General features: G+C 47.1%; 1 protein-coding gene across 2 annotated transcripts in view; it reads left to right on the top strand.

Annotated features, from left to right (window-relative positions):
- The window catches only part of btk (Bruton agammaglobulinemia tyrosine kinase), a 424430-nt gene that overhangs the window by 58758 nt on the left and 349012 nt on the right, over positions 1-16660 (top strand). The window lies entirely within an intron of this gene.

The following is a 16660-nucleotide window of genomic DNA, read 5'->3' as shown; positions in this document are numbered from 1 at the left end:
AATCAGTGCTCATGTGCACGTCGCTTCATTTACTCACATTTGTTCCATAGCGTTCATACCCAAACAAACATCAATCAATCTCAGTCTTTAAATCACCAATTGACCCCCAGCCTTTTCGGGAGAGGGTTTCTGATTTTCACTCCCCTTTGTCTGAAGAAGTGCTTCCTGGCATCACCCCTGAATGGAAGAGCTCTATATCTAAAACCACATCAGCTTGTCCTAGATCATCCGACCAGAGGAAATAGTTTCTATCTTTCTAACCGTCAAATACCTGTAACATTTTAAATACTACAGTCTGAACACATCACAACCTTCTGTACTCAAAGGAAATAAACCAAGGGTGAAATTTTATTGTTACCTGCAACCTCCCCCCCCCACACCCACTGGTTTGAAAGTTAGGGAGAGTTCGTAAAATGCAGCACGTGGGCTGTACACTGCATACCAGCCCTCTCTGACCTGTCTCCCATTTTATTGGGGGTGATGGAGGTGTTGGGCGGTCTGTCCTTGTGCCTACTAAGGCCCTTAAGTGGCCAATTAATGGCCACATAAGTGCCTCATCCCACCCCTGCCACTTTTTTACCTGCGGCAGGGGGAGGCCCACACTAGGAGGGTAGCCCAATAGCTTTTGCTGCGTGGACTGGCGTTGGGAAAGAAAGTATCTCCTCTGGGGGTCCCTTTTGCCCATCGGAGGCACCCCCCCAATAGATCACATCCTCGGCCTCTCACATCCAGCACCCCACTTCCCTCACCTGCCCTCTGTGCAGCCTGCAAGCCAGGGCCTGTCAATACCTGCGCTTACCCGAATTCTGGCATCCAAAGCCAACCATAATGAAGATGTTTTCCGGCGAGTGCCTGTAGGCCCAGCAGTAGCCACCGCTTGAACCTGACACTGTTGGGACTACAGAGCTGACAGGCCAATTGGACTGGCCAACAGCTGTCCAATGTGGAACTTCCTTCCCAAACGGGGGCGGATGTCTTGACCTTAGGTTATTAATGCCCCACTGAGTGTTAAATAGCTGTGGGGCAGGTCATATTGGCCAGGATGCTTGAGGTGACAGGCATAGAAACCCCACCATCCCAAAAATCCTGCCACAAGTTTACCTGACCTGTCCTCATAATTTAACCCCCTAAATCCTGATATTATTCCTTCAGCACAATCTCAAAAGTTATTTTTATCGGAATCTTCAGTCAACCAATTTTTTAAAATTTAATCACTGGGTGTGGTCTTCGCTGACTGGACCAGCATTTATTCCCCATCCCTAGTTGCCCTTGAGAAGGTGGTGGTGATCTGTCTTCTTGAACTGCTGCAGTTCATGTGGTGTAGGTACACCCACAGTGCTGTTAGGAAGGGAGTTCCAGGATTTTGACCCAGTGACAGTGAAGGAACGGCGATATTTTTCCAAGTCAGGATGGTGAATGGCTTGGAAGGGAACTTGTAAGTGGTGGTGTTCTCATCTATCTGCTGCCCTTGTCCTTCTAGACGGTAGTGGCCATGGGTTTGGAATGTGCTGTCTAAGGAGCCTTGGTGAGTTTTTGCAGTGCATCTTGTAGATGGTACACACTGCTGCTACTGTGGGTCGGTGGTGGAGGGAGTGAATGTTTGTGGATATGGTGCCAGTCAAGCGGGCTGCTTTGTCCTGAATGGTGTCAAGCTTCTTGAGTGTTGTGTGAGCTGCATTCATCCAGGCAAGTGGGGAGTATTATATCACACTCCTGACTTGAGCCTGTAGAAGGTGGACAGGCTTTGGGGAGTCAGGATGTGAGTTACTCATCGCAGGATGGGTAGTCTCTGAACTGCTCTTGTAGCCACAGTATTTATATGGCAAGTCCAGTTCAGGTTCTGATCAGTGGTAACCCCTAAAATGTTGAGAGTGAGGGATTCAGCGATGGTAATGCCATTGAATGTTAAGGGGTGATAGTTAGATTATTTCTTGTTGAGGTGGTCATTGCCTGGTACTTGTGTGGTACGAATATTACTTGCCACTTGTCAGCCCAAGCCTGGATATTGTCCAGGTCTTGCTGCTTCAGTATCCGAGGAGTCGCAATTGGTGCTGAACATTATGCAATCACTAGCGAACACCCCGACTTCTGACCTCATGATGGAAGGTCATTAAAGAAGCAGCTGAAGATGGCTGGGCCTAGGACACTATACTGAGGGACGCCTGCAGTGATGTCCTGGAGCTGAGATGATTGACCTCCAACAACCACAATCATCTTCCTTTGTGTGCTATTATGACTCTAACCAACGGAGAGTTTTACCCTCTAATTCCCATTGATTCCAGTTTTGCTTGGGCCCCTTGATGCCACATTCAGTCAAATGTTGCCTTGAAGCCAAGGGCAGTCACTCTCACCTCATCTCTGCAGTTCAGCTCTTTTGTCCATGTTTGAACCAAGGCTGTAATGAAGCCAGGAGCTGAGTGGCCCTGGCGGAACCCAAACTGGGCATCAGTGAGCAGGTTATTGCTGAGCAAGTGCTGCTTGATAGCACTGTTGATGACCCATTCCATTACCTTACTGATGATCGAGAGTAGACTGATGGGGCAGGTTGGATTTGTTCTGTTTTTTGTGTACAAGACATACCTGGGCAATTTTCTACATTGCCAGGTAGATGCCAATGTTGTAGCTGTACTGGAACAGCTTGGCTAGGGGAGCAGCAAGTTCTGGAGCACAAATCTTCAGTACTATTGTCAGAATGTTATCAGGGCCCATAGCCTTTGCACTATCCAGTACCTTCAGCTGTTTCTTGGTATCACGTGGAGTGAATAGAATTGGCTGAAGACTGGCATCTGTGATGCTGGGAACCCCTAGAGGAGGCTGAGATGGACCATCCACTCAGCTCTTCTGGTTGAAGATTGTAGCAAATGCTTCAGCCTTATCTTTTGCACTGATGTGCTGGTCTCCCCCATCATTGAGGATGAGGATATTTCTGGAGCCTCCCTTCTCCAGTGATTTGTTTAATTGTCTACCACTATTCACGACTGGATGTGGCAGGACTGCAGAACGTGAAGTAGCAATGCCAAACAGCTTTAGAGTTCTTAATTAAAATGGAAAATGCAGGAACTATCGACAGGTCATCTATGGAGAGAAACAGGTTTTCAGCACAATGGCATTTCATCTGTAACTCTCCCCACAGAACTGCTGAGTATTTTATTTAATATTTCCAGCATTTGCAGTATTCCGTTTTTGGTTTAGAGTTCTACATTGACATTTCAGATGTGGTCAAGTGGAACACCTTGAAAGGTATAAGGCTGAGCATGGAAAATGGCTTCATGCCAAAAATTATCTCGAAGCCTCACACCCCCTACCTTGTGAGTGCAGTGTCCCCTCAATACTGCACTGGAATGTCAGCCAGGATAATGGGCTCAAGCCTTTGGAGCAGGATCTGAACCCTATTTGGTGAGTCTACCTGAGGTCGTGCAGAAGAATTGAAAGGAAGGTGGCTGCTCATAGCACAAGACACCAGAAGTTCAAATATGTAGGAGAAAATGAAGTAAATCAGAAGATAGCCCCTGAGTAACGCCAAGCTTGATCTTTATACATCAGATGTGGCAAGAAAGGGAGACTCAGAGCTAATGAGTTCCTCAATAATCAGCTTCAGGAACAGAATGAATTAGGGAGTTGGAGGTGCTGTGATGAGTCGGAATTTCAACACAGTGAAGAGATAAGGAGTAGGAAGAGTGAGTAGGATGGGGGAATTGAAGCTGAGGAAGAACAAGAGAAAAAGCAATGATCACAGCAGTATCAGTATAAAGCCAGAGGCTACAGGTGAGGGAGGAATTGTCAATACTGTGAACAAAATCAGACATGTTGACCAAACATTTATAAGTTCCTTTCTGCAGCGAAGCTAGAGTCTGTTCTCTGTTTTAGTTGGGTTTTAGGTTTACAAGTCAACTGACATTCTGAACAGTAAGCGAAAGGGGAAATGAAAATCTCTGTTATTATTTTGACTGCCTCCTCTTTCAAAACAGTCACTGAACGATAGGAAGACTCATTATCACAATGAAGAAACATCTCAACCTGAGACTGTGAAATTAGTCTTCTCAATGAGAGTCTATTTAAAAGTACAATGCCTTTTTAATCTTCACCAATGTCCAACCCAGCACAAGACAGAAACCCTTCGAGCAGTGAGCCACCCATCCATCCCCACCCCACTGATTGTGCTGCAATCATTAGCCCATCTGTTACCTCCCTCCACCAGCTGCCACCTGACTGAAAGCAAGACTATCATTAGCTCATAGGAGCAAGGTAGCCTTTTTAAACATGGAACCCATGAATAAGGTGGCAGCAGCAATCTCACTTCAAAAGCTGATGTCATTCAGAATAACCCAATTTTGAGTTACTTCATTTATGCCAAATTGATAACTAAGTAATCAAGATTCTGTTGGAGGGAACAGTATCAAAGATGTGTGCCTGAGGAGATTGAATCTGTTAGTTGCTCAGACTGAAGTGGCACTCCCTGACCTTGGCTTCACTGAGGGGTCACCAGCTGTGTTTGAATCCTGAATATAAGGGCAGAGTTTTGGGAGGCAATGGCCAGAAACAGTCCCCCCGCATGGGTGGGTTAAGTTACAATTGTACAGGGCTTTGGTGAAACAATAATGTGTGCAGTTTTAGTCTCATATCTAAGGAAGTATATACTTGCATTGGGAGCAGTACAGCAAAGGTTCACTAGATTGCTCCCTGGGATGAGAGGGTTGTCCTACGATGAGATCTGAGTAAATTGGGTCTGTATTCTCTGGTGATGTTATGAAGCTTTAGCCAAAGCATTCTACAAACCCATCTTGCAGACTACCTTTGCCAATTTAATTGGTCCAGTTTATATGAAGATTAAAGTCCCTCACAATTATTATGTTGTCTTTGTTACATGCTTCAATAACTTCTTGCTTAATTTTCTGTCTAACAATGTAACTACTGTTCAAAAACAGAATTACCTGGAAAAACTCAGCAGGTCTGGCAGCATCGGCGGAGAAGAAAAGAGTTGACGTTTCGAGTCCTCATGACCCTTCGACAGAACTTGAGTAAATCCAAGAAAGGGGTGAAATATAAGCTGGTTTAAGGTGTGTGTTGGGGGGGGAGCGGTTTGGGTGGGGGGAGAGAAGTGGAGGGGGTTGGTGTGGTTGTAGGGACAAACAAGTTGTCTATGACATCTTTTGATGATCTGCTTCTATCACTGCTTGTTTGTCCCTACAACCACACCACCCCCCTCCACTTCTCTCTCTCTCTCTCTCTCTCTCCCCCCCTCCCACACACCTTAAACCAGCTTATATTTCAACTCTTTCTTGGACTCGAACTCAAGTTCTGTCGAAGGGTCATGAGGACTCGAAACGTCAACTCTTTTCTTCTCCACTGATGCTGCCAGACCTGCTGAGGTTTTCCAGGTAATTCTGTTTTTGTTTTGGATTTCCAGCATCCGCAGTTTTTTTGTTTTTATCTCTATGTAACTACTGTTAATGTGTCTATAAACTACACAGTTTCTGTCTTCTAAAATGCATGCAGTTATCTCTTGAACTTATTAATGATGTAAAATTCAACAGTCTTCCCTGCGAACTTACTGCATGAGTATTTCCCATCTCATATTCTTCCCTGATAGCTCTCTTTACTCTTAAATTCATTATTTTCAACTCAGGGATTTGAACTCTTCACCACAGGAAATAATTTGCCTCAATCTTTCGTGTAAATGGAATCATGTCATTTAGACAGATTTACACTTACATTGCAATTTTCATGACCTCAGGACATTCGTAAACACTTTGCAACCAGTTAGTATTTTTGAAGTGTGGACACTGGTGCAATGTTGAAAACACAATAGCCAAGACCTCAGTTTAACCCATCACCCAAAAGATGGCATCTCTGACAGTGCAGCATTCCCTCTGTATTGTACTGGGAGAACTAGTATGTTCAAGTGCCTGGACTGTCTTAAACCCATGACTTTCTGACTCAGAGATGAGAATGCTATTACTGAACCAAGGCAAGCATAACCCTGGGTGTCCTATTTGTAACTTTTACTAACCTAAGAAGTCCCCATTAATGGTTAACCACAGTTTTCAAATCTGTCTGTACTTCCTGCTCTATAACTGCCTTTTACAGCCATTAATCAAGGCCAGAAACGCTGGAAAAAAATATATGAAGGGTAACGTGTCCTCTACAATCTAGTGATTAAAGTAACATGGCAAGAGTGCCAGCTGTGGCTCACTGATAATACTGACACCTCTGTCACTTGGTTGTGGGTTTGCATCATACTCCAGAGACTGGAGCATATATTCTAGGCTAACATTCTAGTGCAGTTCTAAGAAACTGCAGCGCTGTCAGAGGGTCAGATTAGAACGAGTGCTGCACTGACGAGGATCAGTACTGAGGGAGTGCTCTACTGTTGGAAGGTCAGTACTGACGGAGTGCTGCATTGTCGGAGTTCAATACTGAGGGAGCGCTGCACTGTTGGAGGATCAGTACTGAGGGAGCACTGCACCGTTGGAGAGTTAGTAATGAGTGGGTGCTGCACTAACGAGGATCAGTACTGAGGGAGTGCTCTTCTGTTGGAAGGTCAGCACTAAGGGAGTGCTGCACTGTCAGAGGGTCAGTACTGAGGGAGCGCCGCACTGTCGGAGAGTCAGTACTAAGGGAGCACTGCATTGTTGGAGGGTCACTACTGAGGGACTGTCAGAGGGTCAGTATTGAGGGAGTGCTGTATTGTTGGAGAGTTAGTAATCAGTGGGTGCTGCACTGTCGGAGATTCAGTACTAAGGGAGAGCTGCGCTGTCTGAGGGTCAATACTGCCGGAGTGCCGCGCTGTCGGAGGATCAGTACTGAGGGAGCACTGCACTGTTGGAGAGTAAACACTGAGGGAGTGCTACATTGTTGGATGATCAGTACTGCGGGAGTGCTGCACTCTTGGAAAGTCAGTACTAAGGGAGTGCTGCACTGTCAGAGGGTCAGTACTGAGGGAGCGCCACACTTCGGAGAGTCAGTACTAAGGGAGTGCTGCACTGTCACAGTGTCGGTACTGATGGAGTGCTGCACTGCCAGAGGGTCAGTACTGAGGGAGTTCTGCATTGTTGGAGGGTTAATGCGGAGGGAGCACTGCACCATCAGAGGATCAGTAGTGAGAAAGTGCTGCACTGACAGAGGGTTAGTACTGAGTGAGTGCTACACTGTCGGAGATTCAGTCCTAAGGGAGTGCTGCACTGCTGGAGGGTTTGTACTGAATGAACGCTGCACTGTCAGAGGCTCAATACTTAGGGAGCACTCACTGTCAGAGGATCAGGACTGAGGGAGTGCCACACTGTTGGAGGATCAGTACTGAGGGAGTGCTGCACTGTCAAAGGGTCAATGTTGAGGGAGTGCTGCACTATCAGAGGGTCAGTACTGAGGAAGCGCCGTACAGTCAGAGAATCAGTGCTGAGGGAGTGCTGAAGTGCCGGATAGTGAGTACTGAGAGAGTGTTGCACTGTTGGAGGATCAGTGCTGAGAGAGTGCTGCGCTGTCGGAAAGTCAGTATTGAGGGAATGCTCCACTGTTGGAAGGTCAGTAATGAGGGAGTGCTGCATTGTCAGAGGATCCATACTGAAGGAGCGTTGCACTGTCGGAGGATCAGTCCTAAGGGAGTGCTGCACTGCTGGCGGGTTCGTACTGAATGAACGCTGCACTGTCAGAGGATCAATTTTGAGGGAGCGCTCACTGTTGGAGGATCAGGACTGAGGGAGCACTATACTGTCGGAGGATCAGTACTGAGGGAGTGCTGCATTGTTAGAGGGTCAGTACTGAGTGAGTGCTGCATTGTCGGAGGAACTGTACTGCAGGAGCGCTGCACTGTTGGAGGATCAGTACTGAGGGAGTGTTGCACTGCCAGAGGGTCAGTACTGAGGGAGTGCTGCATTGTCAAAGGGTCAATACTGAGGGAGCACTGCACTGTCGGAGGATCAGTAGTGAGGGAATGCCGCACTGATGGAGCGTTAGTACTGAATGTGTGCTGCACTGTCAGAGGGTCAATACTGAGGGAGCGCTGCATTGTTGGATGATCAGTACTGCGGGAGTGCTGCACTCTCGGAGAGTCTGAACTAAGGGAGCGCCGCACTGTTGGAGGATCAGTGCTGAGGTAGTGCTGAACTGCCGGAGAGTGTACTGAGAGAGTGTTGCATTGTCGGAGGATCTGTACTGCAGGAGTGCTGCACTGTTGGAGGATCAGTACTTAGGGAGTATTGCACTGCCAGAGGGTCAGTACTGAGGGAGTGTTGCATTGTTGCTGAGGGAGCACTGCACTGTCGGAGGATCAGTAGTGAGGGAGTGCCACACTGACGGAGCGTTAGTACTGAATGAGCGCTGCACTGTCAGAGGGTCAATACTGGGGGAGAGATGCATTGTTGGATGATCAGTACTGCGGGAGTGCTGCACTCTCGGAGAGTCAAAACTAAGGGAGTGCTGCATTGTTAGAGGGTCAGTACTGAGTGAGTGCTGCATTTTAGAGGATCAGTACTGCAGGAGCGCTGCACTGTCGGAGGATCAGTACTGAGGGAGTGTTGCATTGCCAGAGGGTCAGTACTGAGGGAGTGCTGCATTGTCGGAGGGTAAATATTGAGGGAGCACTGCACTGTTGAAGGATCAGTACTGAGGGAGTGCCGCACTGACGGAGTGTTAGTACTGAGTGAGTGCTACACTGTCAGAGATTCAGTTCTAATGAAGTGCTGCACTGCTGGAGGGTTAGTACTGAATGAGCGCTGCACTGTCAGAGGGTCAGTACTGAGGGAGTGCTGCATTGTCGGAGGGTCAATACTGAGGGAGCACTGCACTGTCGGAGGATCAGTAGTGAGGGAGTGCTGCATCGTTAGAGGGTCAGTACTGAGGGAGTGTCGCACTGTCAGAGAGTCAATACTGAGTGAAGGCTACATCGTTGGAGAGTCATACTGCAGGAGTGTTGCACTGTCGGAGGATCAGTACTGAGGGAGTGTCACACTGTCAGAGAGCCAATACTGAGTGAAGGCTGCATCGTTGGAGAGTCATACTGCAGGAGTGTTGCACTGTCGGAGGATCAGTACTGAGGGAGTGTCACACTGTCAGAGAGTCAATACTGAGTGAAGGCTGCATCGTTGGAGAGTCATACTGCAGGAGTGTTGCACTGTTGGAGGGTCAGTACTGAGGGAGAACTGCTCTGTTGGAGAGTCAGTACTGAGTGAGTGCTGCACTAGTGCAGCATCAGTATTGAGGGAATGCTGCACTGTCAGAGGGTCAATGCTGAAGGAATGCTGCAGGACCAGAGAGTCAATACTGAGAAAGCGCCGCACTGTCAGAGAGTCAGTACTGAGGGAGCACTGCACTGTCACAGTGTCAGTACTGAGGGAGTGCTGCACTGCCAGAGGGTCAGTACTGAGGGAGATCTGCATTGTCGGAGGGTTAATGCTGAGGGAGCATTGCACTGTTGGAGGATCAGTAGTGAGGAAGTGCCACATTGATGGAGCGTTAGTGCTGAGTGAGTGCTATACTGTCGGAGATTCAGTCCTAAGGGAGTGCTGCACTGCTGGAGGGTTAGTACTGAATGAGCGCTGCACTCTCAGAGGATCAATACTGAGGGAGCTCTCACTGTCGGATGATCAGGACTGAGGGAGTGCTGCATTGTTAGAGGGTCAGTACTGAGTGAGTGCTGCATTTTAGCCGATCAGTACTGCAGGAACGCTGCACTGTCGGAGGATCAGTACTGAGGGAGTGTTGCACTGCCAGAGGGTCAGTACTGAGGGAGTGCTGCATTGTCGGAGGGTAAATATTGAGGGAGCACTGCACTTTCGGAGGATCAGTACTGAGGGAGTGCCGCACTGACGGAGTGTTAGTACTGAGTGAGTGCTACACTGTCAGAGATTCAGTTCTAATGAAGTGCTGCACTGCTGGAGGGTTAGTACTGAATGAGCACTGCACTGTCAGAGGGTCAATACTGAGGGAGTGTTGCACTGCCAGAGGGTCAGTATTGAGGGAGTGCTGCATTGTCGGAGGGTCAATACTGAGGGAGAACTGCACTGTCGGAGGATCAGTAGTGAGGGAGTGCTGCATTGTTAGAGGGTCAGTACTGAGTGAGTGCTGCATTGTTGGAGGATAAGTACTGCAGGAGTGCTGCACTGTCGGAGGATCAGTACTGAGGGAGTGTCACACTGTCAGAGAGTCAATACTGAGTGAAGGCTGCATCGTTGGAGAGTCATACTGCAGGAGTGTTGCACTGTTGGAGGGTCAATACTGAGGGAGAACTGCTCTGTTGGAGAGTCAGTACTGAGTGAGTGCTGCACTAGTGCAGCATCAGTATTGAGGGAATGCTGCACTGTCAGAGGGTCAATGCTGAAGGAATGCTGCAGGACCAGAGAGTCAATACTGAGAAAGCGCCGCACTGTCAGAGAGTCAGTACTGAGGGAGCACTGCACTGTCACAGTGTTAGTACTGAGGGAGTGCTGCACTGCCAGAGGGTCAGTACTGAGGGAGTTCTGCATTGTCGGAGGGTTAATGCTGAGGGAGCATTGCACTGTCGGAGGATCAGGACTGAGGGAGTGCTTCATTGTTAGAGGGTCAGTACTGAGTGAGTGCTGCATTTTAGAGGATCAGTACTGCAGGAGCGCTGCACTGTCGGAGGATCAGTACTGAGGGAGTGTTGCACTGCCAGAGGGTCAGTACTGAGGGAGTGCTGCATTGTCGGAGGGTAAATATTGAGGGAGCACTGCACTGTCGGAGGATCAGTACTGAGGGAGTGCCGCACTGACGGAGTGTTAGTACTGAGTGAGTGCTACACTGTCAGAGATTCAGTTCTAATGAAGTGCTGCATTGCTGGAGGGTTAGTACTGAATGAGCGCTGCACCGTCAGAGGGTCAATACTGAGGGAGTGTTGCACTGCCAGAGGGTCAGTACTGAGGGAGTGCTGCATTGTCGGAGGCTCAGTACTGCAGGAGCGCTGCACTGTCGGAGGATCAGTATTGAGGGAGTGTTGCACTGTCAGTGAGTGAATACTGAGTGAAGGCTACATTGTTGGAGAGTCAGTACTGCAGGAGTGCTGCACTTTTGGAGGGTCAGTACTGAGGGAGTGCTGCACTGTCAGATGGTCAGTACTGAGGGAGCGCCGCACTGTCAGAGGATCAGTACTGAGGGAGAACTACTTTGTTGGATAGTCAGTACTGAGTGAGTGCTGCAGGACCAGAGAGTAAGTACTGAGGAAGTGCCGCACTGTTGGAGTATCAGTGCTGAGGGAGTGCTGCACTGTTGGAGAGTCAGTACTGAGGGAGTGCTGCACTGTCGGAGAGATGGTACTAACTGAGTGCTGCACTGTCACAGAGTCGGTACTGAGGGAGTGCTGCACTGTCAGGGCGTCAGTACTGAGACAGTGTGGCACTGTTGGAAAGTCAGTACTGAGTGGGTGCTCCACTGTTGGAACATCAGCACTGAAGGAGTGCTGAATTTCGGCGGTTCAATACTAAGGGAGCACTGCATTGTAGGAGGATCAGTACTGAGGGAATGCTGCACTGTCGGAGTGTTAGTACTGAGTGAGTGCTACATTGTTGGAGATTCAGTACTAAGGGAGTGCTGCACTGTTGGAGGTTTACTACTGAAGGAGCGCTGCACTGTCAGAGGATCAATGGTGTGGGAGTTCTGCACTGTTGGAAAGTCAGTACTGAGGGAGTGCTGCATTGTAGGGGAGTCATTACTGAGGGAGTGCTGCACTGTCGGTAAGTCAGTACTAAGGGAGTGCTGCATTGTAGGGGAGTTATTACTGAGGGAGTGCTGCATTGTCGGCGATTCAATACTAAGGGAGCACTGCACTGTAGGAGGATCAGTACTGAGGGAGTGCTACACTGTCGGAGTGTTAGTACCGAGTGAGTGCTACATTGTTGGAGATTCAGTACTAAGGGAGTGCTGCACTGTTGGAGGTTTAGTACTGAAAGAGCGCTGCACTGTCAGAGGATCAATGGTGAGGGAGTGCTGCACTGTCGGAAAGTCAGTACTGAGGGAGTGCTGCATTGTAGGGGAGTCATTACTGAGGGAGTGCTGCACTGGCGGATGGTCAGTACTGAGAGAGTGCTGCATTGTTGAAGGCACCACCTTTTGGATGATCATGAAACCAGAGTCCTGCCTGCTTTCCCAGGTTTCTGTTAAAGATCCCACAACACCATTTGAAAGAAGAGCAGGGGAGTTCTCCCCTGTTCCCTGGTGAATATATATCCCTCAATTAACATCACTGATACAGATACCAAGACCAACACCAAACTCCAGCAATGCAGCTTATTGCACTTCAACCAGGCATCACCTTATCTTTTTCTCCATTTACAATGTCCACTGTGCCAATGTCGGGAGTTGAAGGGTCAGTAGGAGGCTCCTTACTGACATGAGTAAATATCTGTAAGCACCACTTCAGAAATCTGTCTGGTACCTTCCCACCTGTTTCTTGTTGCCAGAACATCGAGCCTTGTTATGCTTTTGTTGGCATATTACTCAGGCAGTTCCCATCATCCTGGCAGCCGACTGGTTGCTAAGCAAGGATTCTGGGTGGGACTGCAGTCGCCTGGTTCCATTTGTATCTATTCAGCTGCAAACGGAGAATTGGCTGCAGTGTCTTTTCTTCCTACTTCCATATTGTTATCTTTTGTGTCTCCCAAGGACCTATCCTTTTCCCCTTCCTATTTCTCAACCACAGGGGATCATCTAAAAACTGAGTCAGGATCCATGTGCATGCTCATGACAGCCAACTCCACCTCACCACCGCCTACCTCAGCACCTACCTCATCTCACCACCACCTACCTCACCTTCACCTCATGACAGCCAGCTCCACCTCACCACCACCTCACCACCACCTACCTCACCTTCACCTTATGACTGCCAGCTCCACCTCACCACCACCTACCTCACCTTCACCTCAAGACTGCCAGCTCCACCTCACCACCACCTACCTCACCTTCACCTCATGACAGCCAGCTCCACCTCACCACCACCTACCTCAGCACCTACCTCATCTCACCACCACCTACCTCACCTCCACTCATGACAGCCAGCTCCACCTCACCACCGCCTCTCTGGACCTCTTTATTGACCCTGATTGAAGAACATAAGAAACAGGAGCAAGTGTGTCCTGCACGGCCCCTCATGCCTGCCTTGCCATTCAGTAAAATCATGGCTGATCTTCAACAGCAACTTCACTTTCCCGCCATTTTCCTGTCTCCTTTGATTCTCTTAGTTTCCAAAAATCTACCAATCTCAGTCGTGAATATTCTCAGCAACTGAGCATCCACAACCCTCTGGGATAGAGAATTCCAAAGATTCACAACCCTCTGAGTGAAGAAATTTCTCATCATCTCAATCCTAACTGATCACTTATCCAGAGGCTGTGTTCTGTGTTCTAGATTTCCCAGCCAGGGGGAAAAACCTCAGTGACGACTCTTTCAAGCCTGCAAAGATTTTTCTACATTTCAATGGGATTATCTCGCGTAGCAACCTCCTACTAAATATCTTCTCACATGACAGCTCAATCATTTCAGGAATCAAGCTGGTGAACTTTCATTGCTTCCCTTCTAAGGCAAGCATAAAGAGGCCAAAACAGCATACAGTGCTCTAGGTGTGGTCTCACCAAAGCACTATACAATTCTAGTAAGACTTCCTTCTTCTTGTACTCCAATCCCCTTGCAATAAAAGCCAACATGTCATTTTCCCTTCTAATTGCTTGCTGTATCTGCAGGTGAACTTTTTTTGATGCATAGTGTACTAAACCTAAATCCCTCTTAATACCAACAGCCTCTCATCATTTTAAACATATTCTGCTTTTTCACAATGTGGACAATTTTAGACTTTCCCGTATCATATTCTATCTTCTTGCCCATTGCTTTAACTTGTCCATATCCTTTTGCAGCCTCTTTGTGCCCTCTTCATTGCTTACTTTCCTACCTAGCTTCATATCATCAGCAAACATAGATACATTAAACTTATCTAAGTTATTGATATAGATTGGAAATAGCTGAGGCTCAGGCACTGATCATTGAAGTACCCCACCATCCCTAAAATGACCTGTTTAATCTGACTGTTTCTGTCCATTAACCAATGTTTAATCCATGTTAATATATGACCTCCAATTCCATGGGCAGTAAATATGTGTAACAATCTCTTTTGTGACACTTTACTGAATGCCCTCTGAAAATCCAAAATCCAATCACTTTATCCTCATTATCTACCCTTATGGTTACACCATCAAAAACTAACAGATTAGTCAAACACAATTGCCCTTTCAGAAAACCGTTTTGCCTCTGCCCAATCATATTGTGATTTACAAGTGCCCTTATCATTCCCTTAATAATAGATTCAAGCAATTTCCCTACTACTAGTCAGGCTAACTGATCTATAGTTCCCTGTTTTCCCTCTCCTTCCTTTCTTGAAAAAGGAAAAGTTAGGGTAAACAAATCCAGAACTCCCTGGATGAAAAAGGAGATAGAAATTAAGAAAAAGTGTGCTTATGACTGGTGTCAGGTAGAAAATACATTTGAGAACCAAGCTGAATACAGAAGGTTCAGAGGAGAGGTGAAGAAACAAATAAGAGAAGATAAGAGAAATTATGAGAAAAGACTGGCTGCCAACATCTTTACTTTGGAATCCCAAAGTAAAGGGTGGTAAAAGGAGGAGTAGGGTGATTAGGGACCAAAACGTGGATTTACACATGGAGGCAGGGGACATGGCTGAGGTGTTAAGTGAATACTTTGCATCTATCTTTATCAAGGAAGCAGATGCTACCCAGGCCATGGTGACAGAGGACGAAACTTTAGAATGGTTCAAAATTGATAAGGAGGACGTGTTGGATAAACTGTTGGTATTTAAAGTTGACAAGGCACCGGGACCAGATGAGATGCATCCAAGGATATTGAAGGAAGTGAGAGTGGAAATTGCAGGGGCACTGGCCATAACTTTTCAGTCTTCCCTAGACTCAGGGGAGGTGCCAGAGAACCGGAGAATTGCAAACATTACGCCCTTGTTCAAAAATAAGTTGTAATGATAAGCCCAGCAATTACAGACCAGTCAGTTTAACTATGATGGTGGGGAAACTTCTAGAAGCAATTATTCAGTGTAGAATTAATAATCACATGGAAAAATGTGGGTTGATTAGAAGAGCCAGCATGGATTTCTTAAGGGAAAATTGTGTTTAACTAATTTGCTCAAGTTTTTTGAAGAGGTCGATGAGGGTAATGCTGTTGATGTGGTGTACATAGACTTTCAAAAGGCATTCGATACTGTGCCACACAACAAACTTGAGAGAAAACTTATTGCTCATGGAATAAAAGGGACGTAAGGAATGTGGATACAAAATTGGCTGAAAAATAGGAAGCAGAGAGTAATGACCAATGGATATTTTTTGGGCTGGAGGTTTGTAGTGGAGTCCTCCAGGGGTTGGTATTGGGACCCTTGCTTTTCCTGATATGTATTAATGATCTAGATCTTGGTGTGCAGGGGACAATTTAAAAGTTTGCGGATGATACTTGGAAGCATTGCAAACTGTGAGAACAGTGTAGAGTTTCAAAACGACATAGACAAGTTGGAGTGGGCAGATAGGTGGCAGATGAAGTTCAGTGTGGAGAAGTGTGAGGTGATTCATTTTGGTAGGAAGAACATGGAGAGACAATATAAAACAAGGGGTACAACTCTAAAGCGTGTGCAGGAGCAGAAGAATCTGGGTGTATATGTGCATAAGTCATTAAAGGTGGCAGGACAGGTGGAGGGAGCAGTTAATAAAGCATACAGTATCCTGGGCTATATTAATAGGAGCATAGAATACAAGAGCAAGGAGGCTATGCTGAACTTGTATAGGACACTAGTTAGACTTCAGCTGGAGTGTTGTGTACAGTTCTAGGTGTACACTAAGGAAGGATGTGACTGCATTGGAGAGAGTGCAGAAGAGGTTTACAAAAATGGTTCCAGGGATGAGAAACTTCAGTTACGAAGATAGATTGGAGATGTTGGGACTGTTCTCCTTGGAGAGAAGAAGGCTGAGAGGAGGTTTGATAGGGGTGTTCAAAATCATGAGGGGACTGGACAGATTGGATGGGAGGAAACTGTTCCTGCTCGAAAAAGAATCAAAAACGAGAGAGCACATATTTAAAGTGATTTGCAAAAGAAGCAAATGTGATGTGAGAAAAAAACTTTTTCACACAACTAGTGGTTCGAGCCTGGAATGCACTACCTGGAAGTATGGTGGAGTCAGATTCAATTGAGGCATTCAAGAGGGCATTAGATGATTACTTAAATAGAAACAATGTGCAGGGGTATGGGGAAAAGGCAGGAGAATGGCACCCTAGTCATGATTTGTTGGATTTGTGAACTACGTAGCAAGTTCTTGCCCAATTTGTCATTGGAGTGTGAGCCTTTACACAAGCTCACTGCAAAGGATGTTCAGTGGTATTGGGACACAGAACAAGAAGCAGCTTCTACTCACATCAAACAACTAGTGACGACAACGCCAGTCCTGAGGTACTATGATGCCAACCAGGAAGTCACTGTGCAGTGTGCTGCCACTGAAACAGGACTTGGAACATCCCTCAGGCACCACGGACAACCAGTTGCATTTGCATCCAGAGCATTAATGCAGACTGAATGACACTATGCACAGACTGAGAAAGAGTGCCTGGCTATTGCCTGTTTGTGAGCATTTTAATCAATACCTGTTTGGGAGAG

Source organism: Carcharodon carcharias, chromosome 9, assembly GCF_017639515.1.
Source record: "Carcharodon carcharias isolate sCarCar2 chromosome 9, sCarCar2.pri, whole genome shotgun sequence".
Taxonomy (NCBI): Eukaryota; Metazoa; Chordata; class Chondrichthyes; order Lamniformes; family Lamnidae; genus Carcharodon; species Carcharodon carcharias.
The sequence above is the reverse complement of the archived record's forward strand: the minus strand, read 5'-3'. Positions and strand labels throughout refer to the sequence as shown.